At 45.8% G+C, this 20,678-nt stretch overlaps 1 long non-coding RNA gene across 1 annotated transcript in view; it reads right to left on the reverse strand.

Moving 5' to 3' along the window:
• The window catches only part of LOC116899400, a 56,864-nt gene extending 36,391 nt beyond the window's left edge, over positions 1-20,473 (reverse strand). Inside the window, exon 1 of the long non-coding RNA XR_004387728.1 lies at positions 20,327-20,473. This is a non-coding gene — a long non-coding RNA (uncharacterized LOC116899400). The remainder of the gene's footprint in view (positions 1-20,326) is intronic.
• Between the last annotated feature and the right edge of the window lie 205 nt (positions 20,474-20,678).

The raw sequence follows: 20,678 nt of genomic DNA on the forward strand, positions 1-20,678 counted from the left end.
ATGTGTCAGCCCCAAAGACAATGTTGTGCTATAAGACTCATTTAGACATACAAATTATAGCTTTCTTAAGCCTGGAAGGAAAAAAGAGATGGAATTTGGTAGTGGTTATCCCTAGGGTGCAGGATTATAGGCAATTGTTTTCTTCTCTCTAATTTGCTTTCTAAACTTTCCATAATGAATGCGTATTATTTTAACGATTTAAAAAAAAAACCTTTTTCCTATCTCATATATTATTAACAACAATCTCATGCAGTAAAAAAGTGAGAAGGCTTTAGAATCAAAAGCACTGGGGTTCGAATCCCAGCTTGTCCCATTCTGACCCTGATGCCCTTTGAAAAGTGACTCAGTAGCTCATCTTGCACACACCGGTGCCATGAGGACAGCATGTATGCGTGGATGACAGACTTCCCAGATAACAAACGCTAAAGCTGTATGTTGGTATCTGTGGACTTGTGCCTTGGGCCAACTGTTCATAGAAAGGCTCTGAGTCAGACATTCCCCAGCGGTTAAAAAATCCATAAATGATAGCAAGGCTTCAACTCCTCACTACCCCACATTTCATCCCGCTACAACCACTAGATTCCTACAGGCCAAGACCTCTGCTTTGGAGAAGCTTCCGTTTGCACTGGGTGGCAGCACTAGTCAAAGGACAGAACAGCCAACAGCTGCATCGCCCCTCCAAGGCTCAGACAAAATGGTGGAAGAGAAAGCGAGAAGAATGTTACATGCTCAAAGACAGGACGACTGCTGTGAAATGTGGCAGTAAATGTGGCTGCTATTTGGTGGTTTCTACCCCACCTTAGATAATTTAGTCCATAAATAAAAAGACACAATGCCTTTATATTTATAATAAGCCTTAAAGCACTAGAGCTGGGCAGATATCAGCCCTCTTAGCTATTTTGTCTATTTCCCTATTAACAACCCTGAGATATCACTTGTCGTGTTCCTCCTAGGCCACTCCTACTCCAACAGGCTGTCCCCCTAGCCATGCACTCATGACCCACCTACCCCATGGTGGCCTTCTTCCTCTTCTTGCCTCAGGGTCTCTCATCCTCTCTCTCAAGACCCCCACACCCAGGACCTCTAGACCCCCTTACACTCTTCTGTCCAGCTATGGGCTGTAGTCATCTTTATTAACCCATCAGGGGTGACTTGGGGGGCAAGGTTTACACAACCAAAGCTGGTATATGTGAGGGTCTAGAGCAGCCAGATCTCGGGGTGCAGAATTTAGCATTTGAATGTAAGTAGCACCAGAGCAACCCACTGCAGTGAAACCCCAACTTCTGGACATGATATGACTCTTACACCAAGAACCCACAGTAGCAGTGGCTGCCTGCATAAGGCCTCACAAGCCTGACACACCAACCTCCATTATGGGTTAAAGGGAATTTATGAGGTCCCGTACTTTCTTAAGGAAACTTAGACAGTTAATGGCTGCTGGAATGCAGGGGTCCTATCTCTTGGTTGTACCACAATTGGTAAGTTGCCCTTGCTCAAGTGAAAAAAAAAACCCCACAAACAACCCTAAATTAAACTTGGTGGGGCACACAGAATTAGACATGAAAGTAGGAAGGGGATTTTTCTACTACAAGTGGTTTGTGGGGAGGGGAAGAAGAAAAATAACAGTGAGGGGGATATATCAAAGTATATCATATGCACGGATGAAACTGGGAAGGAATTCACGTTTAAAAATTAAAGCCAGAAGGAAGAAGTCCTCAGGTTGGGACAGAAGTTGGGGAAGGGTAGAGAAAGAAATCATAGCTACTGTAATCAATTCCAAGGCTTCACTTGTATTTTCTTACAATCAATGTGGGTAAAATGAATTATGAGATTGCTTAAATGAGAAGTAAGGAACAAAATTATAATTCTCTGACATTCTTTTTAAAATATACGTTGATATTGTCATCCTATCTACCCAAAGACGGGTTGGTCAGCTAGGCTTATGATATAATATACCATATGTATATTTATATCCAACAAAATATTGTGGTTGGGGGTATGCTGCCTTTGGATGTGTGCTGCTCTTGATTGCAGCAAGAAATATTGATTTAACTGCCTTTAATATCCAGGTATTGGTTGACATGTAGAAATGTATAAATGAAAGATATCAAAATCACAAGTTTGATACACAAGTCAAATCCCATTTTGGCTCTCTCTCACAGTCTGTCCAAAGTCTTCTGCTACACTGGAATTGTGTACTGCAGATACTTCCTGAGTCATAGTAAAAATAAATATGAGAAAAAAAAGAAAAAAAGAAAAAGGCTTTTCATCCTAATGGGATCAGCTACATTAACGAGCACTGTTACAGAGCTTTGCATAGTATAATTTATTATAGATAGTAGTATAATTTATTATAGATAGTATACAGCAAGTGAAAAAGTTAGAAATGTCACCTTTCCCTTTTCTCAACTCTAAGTCACATCTTACAGTCTATGGAAGTGAGCTTGCTTCTTTTCCAACATCCGCTTTCTCCCTGGCCTTTAACCAGGCCCTGTACAGTGTGAACACTCAGGAAAGGTCTGCTGGAAAAATGGAGGAGATGAAGCTTTGGCACCAAAGCAAAGAAGGGAATTTCATGATAGTTTCCTGTGTGGAAGGAAAAGCAAAACCCAGACACAGCTCCAAAATGAGAACAGCAAGCAGGTTTAGGTGCTGCCAAGTGTGCCCAGCAAGTCCTGGGCCCTGTGGGCCTTGTGTCAGCTCACCCAGGTCAAAGAGATTTGTCTAAAATATCTAGTACTTGGCTCCCACCCCTGAGGGACCTGACAGATGCATTTCAACCATAAATTATCTGTAGACCTCTTCATCAACATCCTACAACATAGCCCAATCAACAGTGGCCAGAGAACAAATCCCATCCTAGCCATTCCAGTGTGCAAGGAAATAAAGGCAGAGGGAGAAGGGAAGTGGGGTTTCTGGTCCTGACATGAGGAGCATGAGGGGAAGATGGGGGGGGAGAGAGAGAGAGAGAGAGAGAGAGAGAGAGAGAAGAAGAAGAAGGAGGAGGAGGAGGAGGGGGGAGGAGGAGGAGGAAGGGAAGGAGGGAGAGAGGGAGGGAGGGAGGGAGAGAGAGAGCCACACAGAGAGAGACAGAGAGAGACAGAGATACACAGAAACACACATACATACACAGAGAGACAGACACAGAGACAGAGAAGCAGAGACACAGAGAGAGACACAGAGAGAGACAGAGACAGAGAGACACACACAGGTCTGCTTTTCCCGGTGTCCTAACTTCTCCATCTCTTTCCTGCCCTCCAGCAGCACAGTTATTTGAACAGCCCCAGCCTCCTGCAATTTTCTACAATGTCATCTTATCAGAATATTTCCCCCCTTTTTCCATTTTTCTTTGAGCCTTTATATTGAAAACTAGAATGCATATCAAATATGTTAGCTATGCTTCTACTTCAGGACAGCATAGTAAATCCAAACATCTATGTTTTAAGTTTGAGGTGGAGTCTTGTGATACAGGTCTGGCTGTCCTAGAACTTCCTGTTTCTCCCCGGTGGCCTCTAACTCATGAGTGATCTTAGTGACTCTGCCTCCTGAGTTCTGGGATTACAGCTGTATGTCACTACGCCAAGCTTAAAAGTCTACTTCTACAAAGGACTCCAGTATGTTCCAAAGACTGATCTTTAAGACTCCATTTTAAATTTAAGTCTCCATCCTCGGATGGCTGTGCTTCAGGAATGAGCGTCCAACTTTTGAGAGATTCTAAGCTAGGCAGTTGGGGTTTTCAGAGCAGAGAAAAGGCCTGTGCCAGCCAGTATCACCTGATAAGGTAGCAAAGAGTCAGAAATGCCTGTGGGGTTGGACCTAGGGGAGGTACCTGATGAATACATCTTTAAGAATATAGCCACTGCTCTCCTGAAGATATTTAAAACTGGCTCCTCTTCGAGGATGGTCTATGACCATTAACTAGTAAGTAATGGTCTATGACTAGTAATGGTCTATGACCATTAACTAGTAACCAAGAAAACAAAGCACGGGAGAACTTCAGAGTCAGCCAAATGGGTCCTTCAGTATATTTGATCCTTCAAATGATCTGTGACTTTGCAATCCCCACTGGAGAGTCAAGGACCTGGAGCACATGGAAGGATAGCTCTTTGTCTGGTAGACTAAGTGATGGGTCCAATCTGTAGAAAAGATCTAAAGCTTGACTGGTTGGGCACTTCCCACCTATAAACACCTCCATGTGGATGGAGACATTATCAACAGTCCCAGTGGTTAAAGGCGTTCTGTACCGATCCAAAACCTTCTGCCCAATGGGACTCTGAAGCGAACGCTTCTCCTTTTCAAGCATGAGAGTGGCCGGAGGAAGCAGATCAATGACAAGGCAGAGGTGTGGGAGCTCAAGAGAGGGCAGCCCCCAAGAATTCAAAAGCCAAAGCTGGCTGTCCCGACGAGAGAGACAGCGACTGGCTAGAGCAAAGCATCTCTCACAGATGCAAGGTTACAGCCAGCGTTTCCCTCTTCCTCACTGTTACTAGGAACTGGAATCTGTGGAATGACCAAGCACGATCACTCTACCTCAGTTGCCCCTCTGTTAGGAAACGATGTAAGGCACTGACTGGCAATACCTGTGCCTTCTCCGTCATATTAATTACATGCTTTTCCTACGAGATTGGCTGCCACACCGCACTCTGTGAGTCAGATCTGAGAGCTGCCAAGATAAATGTTCCCGAAGCTGACTTTTTTAAATACGACTTGGCAGCTTGCGGATAGTTCTTTGGCGGTGGCGCACCCCAATATTCTAGTTTCCCTGTACCTTTACTGATACTCAGAGTTATTCTCACCCCTCCTTCAGGTTGTACCGTCTTATGGCTTAGGCTAATCAATACCAAACAAGCAAGAAGAGAAACGTGCAATTTCTTTTGACAGTATCAATTTATTCTGAGTGTCCTTACTGCTTAATTCCTGAGCTGATTTATGTGAAGCACTCTGATTCCCGGGCAGATAAGTGATCCTGACCTCGTCCGTACAACGAAAACAAAGAAGCGTTTTGTTGCGTTGACTAAATAGATGTCTTCTACACGTGTGCTGCTTTCACCAAGCGATCATACCAAAGCCGCTTCCCTTGACATAGCGCCTTATTTTAATGAGGCTCCATTCCAAGACCTATAAGAACATCTGCCCACAAAGAGGAACTAGACTGAGCAAGCCAAGAGTTCCAGCCAAGTGTCCTATCTTTTACGTGGCACCCGGTGACATTTTGAAGAAAGCACAATAGTGACTATTCATGCTGCTGGCCTCCATGAGACAGGCATGAGTGCCTGGCAGACTGGAAAAGACTTGAGCTTCCTGACCAGACAGCCGACTGCATGCTACCTCCACTACCTATCTGTGACCCGGGCAAGCAACATGCCTGCCCTCAGACCTTCTTCCTCTGAAAATTAGGGCTGATGGAGCTCCGTCAAAGAACTGTGCAAGGGTGACAGGGGAACTCTACTGTCAAGAACACACAGCATATAATGTGGCCCGCTGGTAAATGTTAAAAAAATTCTTAAATCTCTTCTGTTTCCATAAAAATGCCATCAGTAGTAGATTAATCTTTGAATCTGTTATCTATGCACCAAAAATGAAGTATGGGATATTAACTGTGGTGTTCTTTTGGGTGGCAAAGAATTAGAAACGAGCAAACTATAGGGAAATGATATTCTTCGGGTGTATTCGTACAGTGAAATGCATGCAGTCATTTAAGTGTTTTCAAATACTTTATGATGAGGAAATTTTGACTCTAGAATTTAAGTGAACAAAGCAAGAAAAAGGACTCATCTAATAACTATAGCTCATGTGTATGCAGCACAGGCTATAGACCAAATGCCACACTCTTATTAATTCTAATAATAAATATGCACTATGACCAGCCCATTTCATAGAAGTGGAAAAGAGATTTACAGAGTTCCGGAATTGCAGTCGCTATTTAATAATAATTAGTAGTATTAGTATTAGGACTAGAGTCTCAAAGTGGCAGAACTGAAACACTCCAGAGTGGGGGTATTGTTAGGGACTCAACCCAGGAACCTTTGAGTTACACCCTTAGGATTTAAAGCATTTTTAACTACTATTCTACACTGGTTCTTCAGCACTAACCTCTGTGCCTTTCATGAGGCTGTTGAGAAGGAACACACACACACACACACACACACACTCTCTCTCTCTCTCTCTCTCTCTCTCACACACACACACACACACACACACACACACACAAACACACACACACACACCACATCATGTACTCTTACAACCACCCCAAAATATGTATCAGGAAAGCAAACACACCACGCTTCACCAGTGACTGACTCCAGGTGGTAAAATGTTAGCTGTGTTTTAACCTGTTTGCACGCATTTCTGTCTCTCCTAAAGTGAACAAATATGTATGCCCCCATATTTTCCACAAGAGAAAATGTGTGAGAATGCTTCCAAAACATTAATATGAATATCACTCTTATAACGAGGCAAGATTCACGCCCTGACCATACATATGGATTTGAGTTCCTTATGACTACTAACCTTGTCCTCTTTTCTACATCTAGTCCAAGGGAAAGAGGAAAACATATAAAAGCATTTTGTGCAGTAATGAAAGCGCCGTGTGTTACTGGAGAGGTATTTGACATTAGTCTAAGAAGCCCAAGTTTTTTTTTTCAAAGGGAAGAAACAAACAAACAAAGAAAGACTTTGCAAGTAAAACAGACTATTCTGCTTGGAGAAAACACATCCACAGTTGACACTATGCCGTCAACACAGTCTCTGTCACAGTCATGCCACCGATACTGTCATGGAGTATGTAGGTGCCAGCTTACTGTCTGGACCTGTCTCAGCCCCGTACTGTCTCTCCTAGGAGGTGTGAACATGACAACATGCCGGAGAGACACGTAAGGAATAATTTCCTGTCACTTCAGCGATTTGTTTTAAGAGCATGCTTCTGTGGAAATGAGATGAGTAACGTGCTAAGAAGCAATTTTCAGTCACTTTGTTTTCAAAAGAGAAAAAAGTAATGTAACCCAAAACTAATTCAGCCTTGTTTCACTCACAAAAGGGATCCTTTAGTGGGTAATAAACAGTCCAAGGTGAGCGCCACTAAGGTGTCGTGCTAAGACACACCCTTGCCACACCCTCTTGACAAAAAAGGAAATGTGAGATCGTCACACTAGGTATCTTATTTTTTTAAAAAGTAACAAAATTCTCACGATGAAGTCTCTTGGAGCAATAGACAGACTCCAGGGGTTTAGAGCTGGGGTGGGGAAGGGGTAGGGGTGACTCAGTGACAGAGTCCTTGCCCAGTATATGGGAAAACCCTGGTTCCATTGCCCAAACCAAACCACAAACTCAAAGTCAATGAAAGTATCACTAGCAAACAAGTAAAAAGCTGGATATCAAAACTGTCTTGATAATGAGGAAAAATAACTAGAAAACAACAACAAGCCTAGGGATAGGCGTAGAATGATTGGAATGAATCCTCTGATTCAGAGTTGATGGCTTGGGCAGGGAAGGGTCCCAGCATTGTAGCAGGTCTTAAGAAAAAGACCCGGAACAGTGATTTGTCTTCACACATGAACTAGAGATGTACTGACCTTGGCTTACAAAGGAGGTCATCACAAAATCTGGCTAATGAAGATCACCCACAGTGAAGGGAGCTAAGTAGTTCTGTGTTCTTTGCCCCTCAGAATCTTGGGCCCAGGATGCTAGAGTGGCCTTTGCCATGCCATGGAATAGGGTGGTGCCTTTGGAGAACTCCGTCGGCAGGAGGAAGGTTTCTCCGTACTGTGAAGAAAAGCTCTTAAGAGATACTTTTGTCCACTTGTTCTTACAGTGGACAGCAGTGTGTCCACACTCCTACATGGTCCAACATTAAACAAGCTTCAGACTTAGGAGCACGGCCAGCTGCTGTCACTGGTGTTACCTGGCATCATTAGTGTGTGAAGTCCCCATTCCTAGGTGGGTTCAAATAGGCTACTGTAGAAGTTCCTGCATTTGGTGGGACACTGGGACATGGTATTGAAAATCTCTTTCTGATTTCTTCTTAGAAACTTTTATGAGGGTGCTGTAAGTACATTTTATATAAGCATTACCTAAATATGCCCTGCCTTAATCAATGGAGGAAGGGCGTGCTTGAAATGCAACCCAAAATACAAAACACTGTCAAAAGCTTGAAAATTATGAATTAGTATAGCAGTGGAAAACTGAGTTGGTGTTACTCACCACAACTGAAACAGTTCTTGCTCATGGACCATAGAACAAAAAACGAGTTGATTTTATTCAATGCCACAGGCTAACATTAAACAATATTTTTACCCTATCCAGGCATGATGATACATGACTTTAATCCCATCGGGGAGGTAGAGGCAGGCTCTATGAGTTCGAGGCCACCCTGGTCTACATAGCAAGTTTCAAGCCTGCCATACACACACAGGGAGGCCCTAACTATACAAGGTTCTGGCGTTGGCATTGAGGCAATCAAACGCAACAGGAGTCTGAAGGTCAGGAACATGCACTGAATTCAGTCCACCACTCAGATCTCATCAGCAAGACAGTGGTCCGGGCAACACCTCCCAGTTTCCCTTTTAAGGAATACAGAGCTACCCACACACACAGGCATAGCTGGCTTTCACGTGCGCCATCACATCTGGACCCTCACTCTTCTGTCCGGAACGTCAGTCAGAAGGGTCCCGTGGTCAGGTACTAGCATTCAGTGCACTGTGCAAAAGTCAGCCCGCGCTGGAGCAGCACTGCCTCTAATCAGAATTGCTCTCCTTTGATGTTCTAAAGCTTTTCTCTCCCTGTAAGCAACAAAGCTCCCAACAAAAGAACGTCCCCAACACCCACAGCTAAGCAAAGAACAGGTTCCAACCAAATGAGTATAAAGAACTTTCCCTGCTCTCTAATTCTTTCATGAAGCTACCTTTTCAGGGTATTTTAGTGACTTCCTTTGTTTGTAATTTATCAGCAAAGAAAAACCTCCAGTTTATTTTGACGGCAGTGCACCTGACTATTCCAGGATTCAAAAGCCTGCTTTGCTTACTGTCAGAGGATCCTGGCAGAGGATGCAAACAGGCCTCCCCTCCCCATAGCTTCATGTTGCACCCACAATTCCAGATGAGAATTTTTCACAAATGCAAACCATTATACAGGATTGGGCTTAACTAAGAGGTGATGTTAGCTTCCTTATGATCCTTTCTTCACCAATGAATGGGCAGAATTTGGGCTCCTTGGTCTGGATTTGTATTCTCTTTTATCAGCCTCTGGGAGGGGCTATAAAACTGTTCTCGTTAAGGAGCATGTGTAGCAAGCATAAGTCACCACTTGCATAGCGTGCAGGTTTGAGGCTCTGGGACTTTGTATTGTCTTATTTAGTCAAAATGAAATCATGGCATAATGGTAGATATTGCTAATTTTGCTTAGTGGAATCAAAGTTCAGGAAGGCTAAATGTCTTGATCCAGCCCATATAGCCAGGCATCAAACCAAGACTTCCAAAGGTCCAACTGGGGCTTCTTTTGCCTTTAAAATACATTGGCTTTAGGAAAAAGGATAGATTGGTAATGTAGATTTTCCATGCGCTAATGAAAGGAGACTATTGATATCTGAGGTGCCCTTTAGGAGTGTGGATTCTGAAATCACATAATGAAGGCAGCCGCTTTCCCTCTCCACCCTGCCTTCCATCTGGAGGTACACAGGCAGGTGGATCGTCTGTGAAAATGCATGATATAGTTGCCTCCCAGTTCCACATACAGTACAGATGGGACCTAAACCAGCAGAGGGGTCACCTATGAGGTTATCTCTTGTCAGGCATCTGGAACTAGGGAAGAGTCAATGGTACAATGGTATCAACGTAGTTTTATCTCCCAAAGCTTCATGTATTGGGAACCTGGTCCAGGGTGTGGCAATGTTGGGGTTCTGGGGCCTTAGAAGGTGTTATAGAGCCTTTGGTCTTCCGGCTTCCTGTTTTAAGATACAGTCCCTTCCTCATACCCACATGCACTTCAGCCATCCTTTCTTGGCCAAAGCCAGAGCTGTGTTGTTTGAACTTTCAACCTCCTGAGCTGTGAGCTGAATAGGCCTTATGTGCCTCCTTAGGTGTTAACCACAACCAGGAAAAAAAAATGAACTAAGGCATCCGGCATGCAAGGAAGAGATTCCATTCTACGAATAATCTACTAAATGGTGGATAGCAATATCAAAATGATCAATGGGAAAGTCACAGAGTCTGCTCTAGGGTCCTCAGCTCACAGACAGCACTGCTATCCCAAAGAGGTACACCAGGATCTTCAGTCAGGATGGCTGCACAGGTGAGAGGAGGTAGAGGCCGACACAGACAGAAGACTTGACTGCTCAAGAACAAGGCTAAGCTATGATTTCCAGAGCGAAACGCACGGTCACTGCATGATGGGTCACCAAGGTAGAGTGGCATTCCTCTGCAAAAGTCCCAGAGGCTCTAAACATGGAACAAATGGCCGCACCCACATGATCGCTACCCCACTCGGCCCATGGGAGAAGATGTGTGACTTTCAAGGTTTTATTTTTGGCGTAGGAACATTTCCTCTTGACAACATCTTATACAAATGCTCACCAGGTAAAGCAAATCAAAACAGTTGCTCACAGAGAAATCCAGGACAGGAGGAAGTTCTTTTTAGAATTGTAGGGTTCCACGCGACACCATGCAGTCCCCCTCATGGCCTCTCCATGACTGTCCCAGGAATCTAGTCCTCTGAAAATGTTCTCTTAAAAACTTGGCTTATCCCACCATGTTCTCCTACAGGGTTCTTTCCTCTTTCAACCTGACAAGGAGCGCCATCATTTTCTCACCGTGAATACATGAAGCTCTGCACGTCTCTTAAGACACAGCATACCGTCTGCTGGGTCTTCCTGTTAGCCCACAAACCCTTCTCCCAAAGCCTTTGGGGTTAACGGATGCACTGACGGTTTCCTTCGGTATCCGGCACAGGTTCCGTGAAGCACTTCCCAGCTTTCCACACAGTATTGTTTGAAGCACGGTGACTGCATGCTATACACGCTATTGACTCTAAACCCTCTGATTCATGAACTGACTCAGGATCTCAAGAGCTAAAGAACTGGAAGACTGAGTCTTAACCCATCAGGAAGGACTGAGATCTCACGGCTCGGCATCTCTCCTGGTTCCTCACAAGGAGGGGGCTTCCAGGAGAGAGCCTCCACTTTCTCTTCTTGTCTACCTCAAGCCCTCCCTTCCTACACCACCGGACTCCTAATCCCATAACTGAGGAGGCCTGGGAAAACAGTGCATCTGCACTTTCTCCACGGTGCATGCTGTGTGTAAGACTCTGGGCTATGGTGTTCAGAATCCGTCTCTCTGATTCTGAACCTTATCTAAAGCACTTTATACCTCTGGATTTAAGAAACTGAGCAACCAATGCTTCCCTGTACTATGGAGCTGACTTAATCTTTCCAAAGGCTCATGGGTTGAGCTTGTTCCAGTTCCCAGGAAGGCAGAAATACTCTGTAGTGATATTGTCTAATAAAAATTATAGTACAACCCACACAGGTGATCTCAAATTTTCTAGTAGCTAGGCTAAAACAATGAGAAGTTAGTTTAAATAATCCATTTTATTAACTGATTATATACAAAATATTTATATCTCAATATCTAATCAAAGTTAAACTAACGAGGGGCTTATTCAGTGCACAAGCATAAGAGACTGAAATCAATCTCTGGCACTCATGTGAAAAAGCCAGGCACAGAAGTGTGCATAGAAATGTAATCCCAGAGCTGGGGAGGCAGAGACAGAAGGATCAGCCGTCGGACACAGCTCAGTCAGTAAGCTGTAGGCTTAGTGAGAGATCCTGTCTCAAAGAATAAGGTGGAGTATGACTGAGGAAGACATCCGAGGTCAACTTCTAGACTCCACATTTACACGCATACACACGCATATACACACTTATTATGACATATTTTAAAACCACTTCTTTGTCCCATAAAGTCTTCTTTTGCACTCCCAGAGCATCAGACTTTGAACCAACCATGTTTCAGGTGCTCCCTAGGCACAGGCAGTGGGAGTAGGGTAGGTATTATGGTACTGAACCCACAGTTCTGTACTCTCTCCTCCGTCCCAATGCCTCCCACCATTTCTTTCTATAATAACGCGTTTCCTTTACTAAGGATTCTGGGATGGACGCAGACAGCAGGGCCCAGGATCATTAGAAGTGATGGCTACACACTTGAAAGAAGGGCCTGAGTCATAAAGGAGCTTTTGTGCTCTGCCAGGGAGCTTATGCTCTCTCCTCAGCTACAGTCACCATGCTGAAGGGTTTTAAGTGAAGAGCCATGATTAGATTGGCCTTTTAGAAAAGCAGTACTGTGAGGAACTGATTGGAAGTAAGCCAGACAGAAGCAGAGAGACCAGAATAAAACCCAAGAGAAAGACTGACGACCTGACCCAACGCAGCAATGGGAGTCACTGTGGAGAAAGGAGAGGGCAGACTCTGGGGAGTTTTAAAAGATGGTCACCTGGCTTCTACCAGGGCAGTGGTCAAGAAAAAGCAGATAGGGAAGAGAGGCTTCTAGGGCGACTCCTCCTTGCTGAAGTGGCTTCACTAAGCCAGAGAACACAGAGTCCTACACTGGCTTGCGGTCAGATCTAATTGTGGACTCAGTTAGTTGATAGTACTTGAGACAATAGTAGAAAAGGCTCTGGGCTAGACACAGATTTAAGAATCACTGGCAGGCAGAAGCAAAACACAGGAGCTGCTGCAGGATAAATTCGAAGAGTAAGCAGAGGAGGAACTCCAAAGAATGCTGAGGCCGGAAAAGAGGGGAGGGGCTCTAGCATAATTCCACATCAAGGCAGTTTTCTTCTTCCTTTTTCTGCATATCATTCATAAATCAGATTGGAGGTACAAAGAATTCACTAGTTTGCTGCTGCTGCTGCTGCTGCTGTTGTTTCTGGGTTTTTCCCCACTGCAGGTCTTTTCACACACCTGTGGCAGTCCCCTGACCATCAGTGAGGACCTGTCACTCACCTGCAGAAGCACAGTCACAGGGAGTTCACTGTGGCTAGCAGTCATTGAGTGGTCAGTGTCTGTAAAGCTGATAGATGCTTTCGGTGTCATTAATGCACCACTCCCAGGGTGCTGTGTGCAAAGGCAGGTGTCGGGGGTGGGGGGTGGGGTGGGGGTGGGGGTCAGACACCAAGCAGAGTATCCAACACTTAGCAACTTTTCAGTCAGGTTCTGTAACTTCCCTGAGCTCTAGTGTCCCCATCTCTAAAGGGCATATAAACTCCAAGTTCATTGCCAAGTTGAAATTTGTAAGTGATAAAACTGTGGTACCTATGTTCAGTTGGTTCTGGATCTCTGGGAACCAGGCACCACTAACAGTGAGTTAGTGCCTTGCCACAGTACCTTGTTCACTGCAGAGGATTAAGCAATCGACCTTTTAAATGGAGATGTATATTTTTGTATCCTTTCTTCAGCACGGAACGTATTTGGTTCCTGCGCTCAGACTGCCTGGGTTTAACATGTCCTTTATAAACTGCTATCAACTTTTCTGGACTTGGGTTTTGCTTTTCAGTAAAACAGGGCTTCTATGAACCCCCAGCACTATCTGGGGACAAAGGGACATAGTACATGTAAGTAAGAAAGACACCACCTTATAGAGTAAGGTGCTTGGACACATGTTGAACGACCGGTGTTTTCCCACCTCATAAAATGGAACGATCTGTAACGTACAACTTCCCTTGGAGCCTTAAACCTGAGGTTGGTAACCACAGCTCCTACCTTCAGAGTTCATGAGGGTAGTTGTACAGGATTAACCCGGGCCTCTACATTAACCGTGTGCTGACACGTTCCCAGCACTCCAGTAGAGGCTCTGGGAAGTGTCCACCTTGGCTACTTGGGCCCACAATCTGAGAGATTTACTCATTATTTACTCATCCCTCGGCAACTGTCAGCTTTTGTGACATTCATCATACAGGAGGTCCTCCTGAGCATTCTGAGTGGGTTGGGTCGTGCACAAACCAGAGGTATACTGAGTTACGCAGTGTATGGGGCTTGTTCTGTGCTTTATTTCATGGTCAGTTCAGAACCTGGCATCACACAGGATTACAGGAGGCATCTATATACACTTTAGCCTCTGTTAGCGAACACGTCACACCACCAGTACCCAGAACTCTAGGTGGGTTTCATCATAGGACCCAACGTAATGAAACAGAGGGCTGGTATCAGGTTTTTTAAAATATAGGGAATCGAGTTTCCATTCCACACAGACCCTTTCTCTCCCCCATTATATTCCCAACAATAGCCACTGGAATTCTATCCAATTCCTTTGGATATCAGCCCAAACAACCTTCCGTCCACAAGCTTCCCCTCTGAACTCCCTTAGGCTTCTAACTCTGACACCTGTTATGTTACATGCTAGAGCAAACCCTTCAGAGAAAGGACACCTTCTGCAAAGTGAGTCTTAAAAATAAACTTAAAGACCTGGACTTTGCCTAGAATACACGCTAATGCAGTGGTTCTCAACCTAGGTCTAGATCTCCTTCAGGGAGGGTCAAATGACCCATCCACAAGGGTCGCCTAAGACTACTGAAACACACAGATAATTACATTAGGATTCCCAACAGTAGCAGAATTACAGTTATGAGGAGCAAAATTACAGTTATGAGGTAGCAACAAAAATAATGTTTTGGTTGGGGGGGCCTCCATGTGTCACCACAACATGGAGGAAGGTTGAGAACCATTGCTCTGGTGGATGTGGCAAGCTCTTTGCCTCACTTTTCACTCCCAGATGAATTCCAGAGGATTCTCCTCCAGTTTAAAGGGATGCTTTTAACTGAAAAGGCTGGGCAGCCCCGCCTTATATAGTCTGGAGTTTTAAGGTCAATTAACAGGATCTTTATGTAACTGATGGCTTTAGCCTGATTATTTTACATATAAAACACTGGCATTAAGCCTGATGCTTTTCATTTTTGCTCACTCTGGGGACCCATCATCCCACCTTAAAATAACTGCAGCCTCCTCAACTCCAAGTCACAACTGCCAGACTCCATCATCTTCTCAACCCTGGAAATGCCAAGTCCTCAGAACCTCACAGCTGATGAATGGAGGGACTGATGAGAACCACCCAAGAAAGCCGAGGAAAACAACTTGGCAGATGCCACCTTCCAATGCCTGACCCTTTCATCCAATGTCCACACTAAGTTCTGTTAATGAACATTTATTGAGGTCGTGACTAAAAGTCAGGCTGTAGTTAGGCCCTTGGCTTACTTGTGAGCAAGGCAGAGATGGTACTGAAGCCGGAGATTTAAGGACAACCCTCTTCTAGCTTATACATCTACAGGGGCATCTGGTAAGCACCAACGGCTATAACTGTTTCAGGTACAGGTATATTGACCCTCAAGAAGCTTGCAGTCTACCTGTGAATGCAAGAAGCAGCAGTGTAGGAGAACTCTAAGCAAGGGCCTAAACTTAGGAAGGATGCAGACAGAGGGTAGAAGAAGAACCAACGATGGCAACATGACCAGAATCTGACTTTGAGGACTGGTTGGTCACTGGGAAACAGGCACAAACAGAGAGGAAGAAAGGAAAATGAGCAGGGCAGAAGGGTAGAGGGCAGAGGGCAGGAGGGCAGAAGGGCAGAAGGGCAGAAGGCAGAAGGGCAGAAGGGCAGAAGAGAGAAAGGAAGAGGGCAGAAGACAAAAAGGAAGGTGAGGAGAAGGGCAGAGGGCAGAAGGGCAGAAGGGCAGAGGGCAGAGGGCAGAAGGGCAGAGGGCAGAAGGGCAGAGGGCAAAGGGCAGAGGGCAGAAGGAGACAAGCAAAGGAACAGAGGTCCATGTTCAAAAGAAGTAGGAAATAAAACAATTAGGGCAAGAGTATAAAATACATGAAAAACAGACTGGGAAGTTGGACCTTATGCCAACCAAGAGTAGGAAGACAAGGTATTTGAACTTGTAAACTAAGTGCCTTAGAAAAATATCCCCTAACTTGCTAAACATCAGTGCTCATTCTAGTTTACTTTACACATACTCAGGACACATATATTAGCTTACTGATGGACAAAACCATTTGACACAGGGACTAGTTTATAAACAAGGGTTTAATTTGCACAGTGTATTGTGTGCTTACATCTAAAGCCACTCGAAACATAGAAGAGGCACCTGGACTTTCAACATTACGAGAGAATTTTGTTGCCTACACTGCTTATACTAGAGAATTGTACAGCAATACCAACAAATAAATATCCTAAGTTAGTTACAATTCTGTGTTGGGTGCCATTCAAAGCTATCCTGTACCACATGGGGCCTACTGGCCGCAGGTTAGAAGGTCATCTCCCTCCTGACATAAGGGCTCCCTAGAAGCTGTCACTCAAGGCTACGACTCAGCATCCCAAGGGAGTGTCACACTGCTTATCATCACCCTGGGGAGACAATGAAAATTCAGAGTATGGTTTCCGCTGAACACACATCGCATTTTCACCACACAAAGCTGAAAAACTTAAGTCAGAGCATCCTCATTTAGGGAGCATCTTGCATCGAAAAGAGTGGTGGCTTTGAGTCAATTAAGCCCAAGCTCACCACAGACAGATTTCCTGTAGAATATCTTGGAGAAGCATTCTCAAGAGTTACATGTTTGTGAAAGGTTGTGGTGGTGGAAAAGCATGGGTTGGGGGACTCAATGGCAAAGAGAGGAAGATGGGGAAGGCTGTAAAAATCGCTAGCAGACAGCAAAGGCTGAGGGCATGGGCTCTAAGGAGGAATGAGGGACAAAAAGGAAATGTAGATGTCTTTGTCAGAGTTTCTATCCCTGCACAAACATCAGGACCAAGAAGCAAGCTGGGGAGGAAAGGGTTTATTCAGCTTACACTTCCACATTGCTGTTCATCACCAAAGAGAGTCAGGACTGGAACTCAAGCAGGTCAGGAAGCAGGAGCTGATGCAGAGGCCATGGAGGGATGTTTCTTGCTGGCTTGCTTCCCTGGGGCTTACTCAGCTTGCTCTCTTGTAGAACCCAAGACCACCAGCCCAGGGATGGTACCACCCACAATGGGCTGGGTCCTCCCCCCTTGATCACTGGTTGAGAAAATGCCTTACAGCTGGGTCTCATGGAGCCATTTCCTTAACTGAGGCTCCTTTTGCTGTGATAACCCCAGCTTGTGTCAAGTTGACACACGAAGCCAGCCAGTACAGCAGGGCAGTCTACTGGGAGAAATTGTCACAGCAAAAGGTTAACAAGACCTAATACAGTTTCCTATTTGGAAAAATGGAAGGGATTCCTTGATCAGGTGATCCAGAGAAACCATAAAGTATTAAGAAACAGAAGGGCCGTTCACCGCCGAAGGCACACGTTTAGTAGAAGCTGTGAAGAAATGTGTTATCATGCCTGTAACCTGTAGCCTTTGGCCCGAGACTAGACAACCACCACGAAAAGTCTGTTATGCAACAGATAAACAGGAATGGGAGTTATCAGTACTACAGCTCACCATCTGCTGTGATCGAAGGGTAGATAATGTTCAAGAAAGTTTTGTAAGAAGTAGACGCTATCAAATAGGCACTGTGGAAGTGCTACATACTGTAGGTACACACCTTCACAGACCATTTTTCTCTGCCAAGGTACTTGGGGGGGTCCTAACCATTAAAATACACCGAATGGATAAATCTTGGTAGGAAATCAACATATGGCCTATTTATATAACGAGCTTCACAACTCTAAATTAGCCATTTTGATGTGTTACGGAAATAACACCTTCCTAACAGTTGTCTGCAAAAGAGGAAAGGGAAGAAAAGGTTTTTTTTTTTCTCCTATAATGTTTACTGTTTCCTTTAACTGTTTGTATAATGAAAATTCCATTTTAAGTCTGCAATTCCATTTGACAGTGGAGTGGTGGGAGAAGTAGCTGATTAGGTGAATTACGCCCAACCATTCAGAGATCGATGAACACAACCACTTGGTATTTGCCCTCCCCTCCTGTGTCTTGCGTATAGACACTCCTGTTCCGTGTATACACATAGATTAGATTATCACAGTTACGACACAGTGAAAGTACCAGAGATGGTACCAGGGAAGGGAGACCACAGAGCAGTGACAAAGCAGTACCCATCAGATACATACAGAATGTCCTCTCTCCTCACGTGGGGAGACCAGTGGCAGCAGTCGAAGATTGACCATAAGCAGCTTCTACCTCTTCCATTTGATCAAAACTGGAATGGATACCTCTTATCCTGACTTATTCCCTAAGATGTTAACTACAGTTCTGTCAGGGTCCTCAAGGGAAGACCACCTTTGCCTGCCCCCAAACTCAACCATCAGTGAACACCCACTGTTAACAATGGTGCTAGCCTCTGACTGTAGACTACGAAACTGATTTTTTTTTTTTTTTTTTTTTTTTTAAGGACCAAAAGCGAGACGTTTCTAAGGCTTACCTGCCACTTCCATGTAGAGGTGACCTACCTGGCTGGCTTCTCTGACTGCCACGCTGTGCCTTAGGTATCTGTTCCTTTGATCACCTCTTTCCACAATGGCCACTCCAAATTAGTATGAGCAGAGAAACTAGCAATTGAAGACGGGGGGGGGGGCCCTCCCCACAACAAAACGGACACAAAGGAAGTCCTAGCCGCTTTGCTTGAGTAAATTAGCACATTACCTAAATGGATTTCTAGGCAATCATTTAATATTTCAGAAATTAAAGAACAAAAATTGCCAATTAATACACCCCCTTTCCAGATGTTCAGTGCCCCCCATCTCTTAAATATTCTCTGCATTCAAGTTAATTGTATTTTTATGCAAATTCTCTTTTTGGAGCTAGTGGTGTGTGTGTGCGTGTGTGTGTGTGTGTGTGTGTGTGTGTGTGTGTGTGTGTATGTGTGTGTTTAAAACCATACGGAATCTGACATGTTTTCTGTTCTGTTGCTCCACAGAAAAAGGTTTTTAACCCAGCTTGAGTTTATTTCAAAACTCTAATTAGAGACTAAAGTAGTATTTGCCTTGTCCAAATAGAAAATCATCCCCAAAGTTGATTTTTTTCTAGTTAAAAAAAAAACAAAAACCCATCAAACACCAGATACAGATTTTTTTTTAAAGCATTACAGTTCCTTGATAAGACTGCCTCCCACTTCACAGAACACTGCTTTCTGGTTAAGTAACACAATTTTATAAGGCTCATAAAATATTTTATCCAGAAGGCAACTTTAAAAGAGTTTTTTTTTTTTCAAAATAATTGGTTTTACTACTTGAATAGTCCTTTTCTATTTCTGACTTCCTGTCCTCTCTTTTCTCTGCCATATTGCACATCTGCTTACTCTCTGGAAAACAGAGTCTGGGTAGCAATGAATGCGCCTCTAAAACAAAACTGAATGACAGTATAAAGACCACACGACCTTACTCTTTCTCTGCACAGAATCTAAAATTTCCGTGCCCTCCAGAAAATCTTCGGGGCTGCAAAGGGGTCAGATACTTTAGTATTTTAAATAAGCAAGTAAAATACTGCATGTTTTATGAAAGAGAAGGACGTCGCTGTGGTTGAAGTTCAAGGGTTTTCGCTAGTCTCACACTATGGAGATTGCACTGCACTCAAAACAAAATGCTGTCCAGAAAGAATCTTTAATGAGCGTGTCGGGTCTCCACAACCTTGGCACCTGCTTAAAACCAGGACCGCTGAGAGCCTAAATCTCATCAAGTTCACAAACGCCAACCCCACTGCGCACTGGAAGACTCCACTTGCAAGGAGGGGAAGGAAAGAATGGGAGGTTTCCGTCGCATCCCGGTCCAGGTGAAGGCTGAATCCTTCACCCGAGTGTCCGCAGTAAACGCGGAACTCCCAGCAGAGCGCCAGAAGCTCTGCGATCTCCCCAGACACGCAAAACTCAAGTTGTCTCCGCGCCCCGGAAACGACCCTCGCTCTGGGCTGCAGTCCGCGGCGCCCGCTGGCTCGGGGGGCTTTTCCACCCAGACCCGGCGATGACACCGCTCGGTTCCGCGGCCCGGGCGCCCGCTCCCGCCTGCCCTGCGCGCCCTCGCCGCGCGCACGCGAATGCTGGGACCCAATCCCGCGGGCACCGAGGGGTGCGGGGTGCTCGGGACCAGCGGCCCCGCTCCGGCCAGGCAGCTCGGCGCCACGGAGCTGGAGCGCAGGGGGGCGCCCGCACAGAGCAGGGCGGGCCCGGTCCGCGTTCGGCTTCGCCGCCGTCCCCACCACCCGCTGGGGGAAAGGCAACGACGGCGACCTCCGCGTCCGGTCGGCCGAGCGCGGGCCACACCCAGCGTCCCCCGAGGCGGCCTCCGGGCGCTCGGGTGGTCGATCGCCCCCACCCTGGCCGCGCAGGCCCGGGTGAGCCTCCCGTCCCGGGGACCCCGGCTTACCTCGGTGCGAGCGCGGCCGCTCTGTCCCGGGCCGGGGCGCAGCGCTGGCGGCCCCTGCGGCTCGGAGGGCGAGCGGAGGGAGAGCGGCGGCAGGGCCGCTGGGCCAGCAGGCGGGCTGAATTCCTTCACTGCCTCAACTCCGCGCCGCCAGCCTCACGCAGGGACACTCCCGCCCGCACAGCCGCCCCCGCCCCGCGGCCGCCCGCCCCTCCGTGTCACTCACCAGGAGCACACACCCCGCCGGCGCCCCTCGCTCGGGCTTGCACACACGCCGCCGATCACGCCTCCCTGGGTTTTGTATCCGTTCACACGCACGTTCTGACACGGATCCCGTCCCTCCACACGCCCTCCC

This window comes from Rattus rattus, chromosome 4 (genome assembly GCF_011064425.1).
Source record: "Rattus rattus isolate New Zealand chromosome 4, Rrattus_CSIRO_v1, whole genome shotgun sequence".
NCBI classification, from domain to species: domain Eukaryota; kingdom Metazoa; phylum Chordata; class Mammalia; order Rodentia; family Muridae; genus Rattus; species Rattus rattus.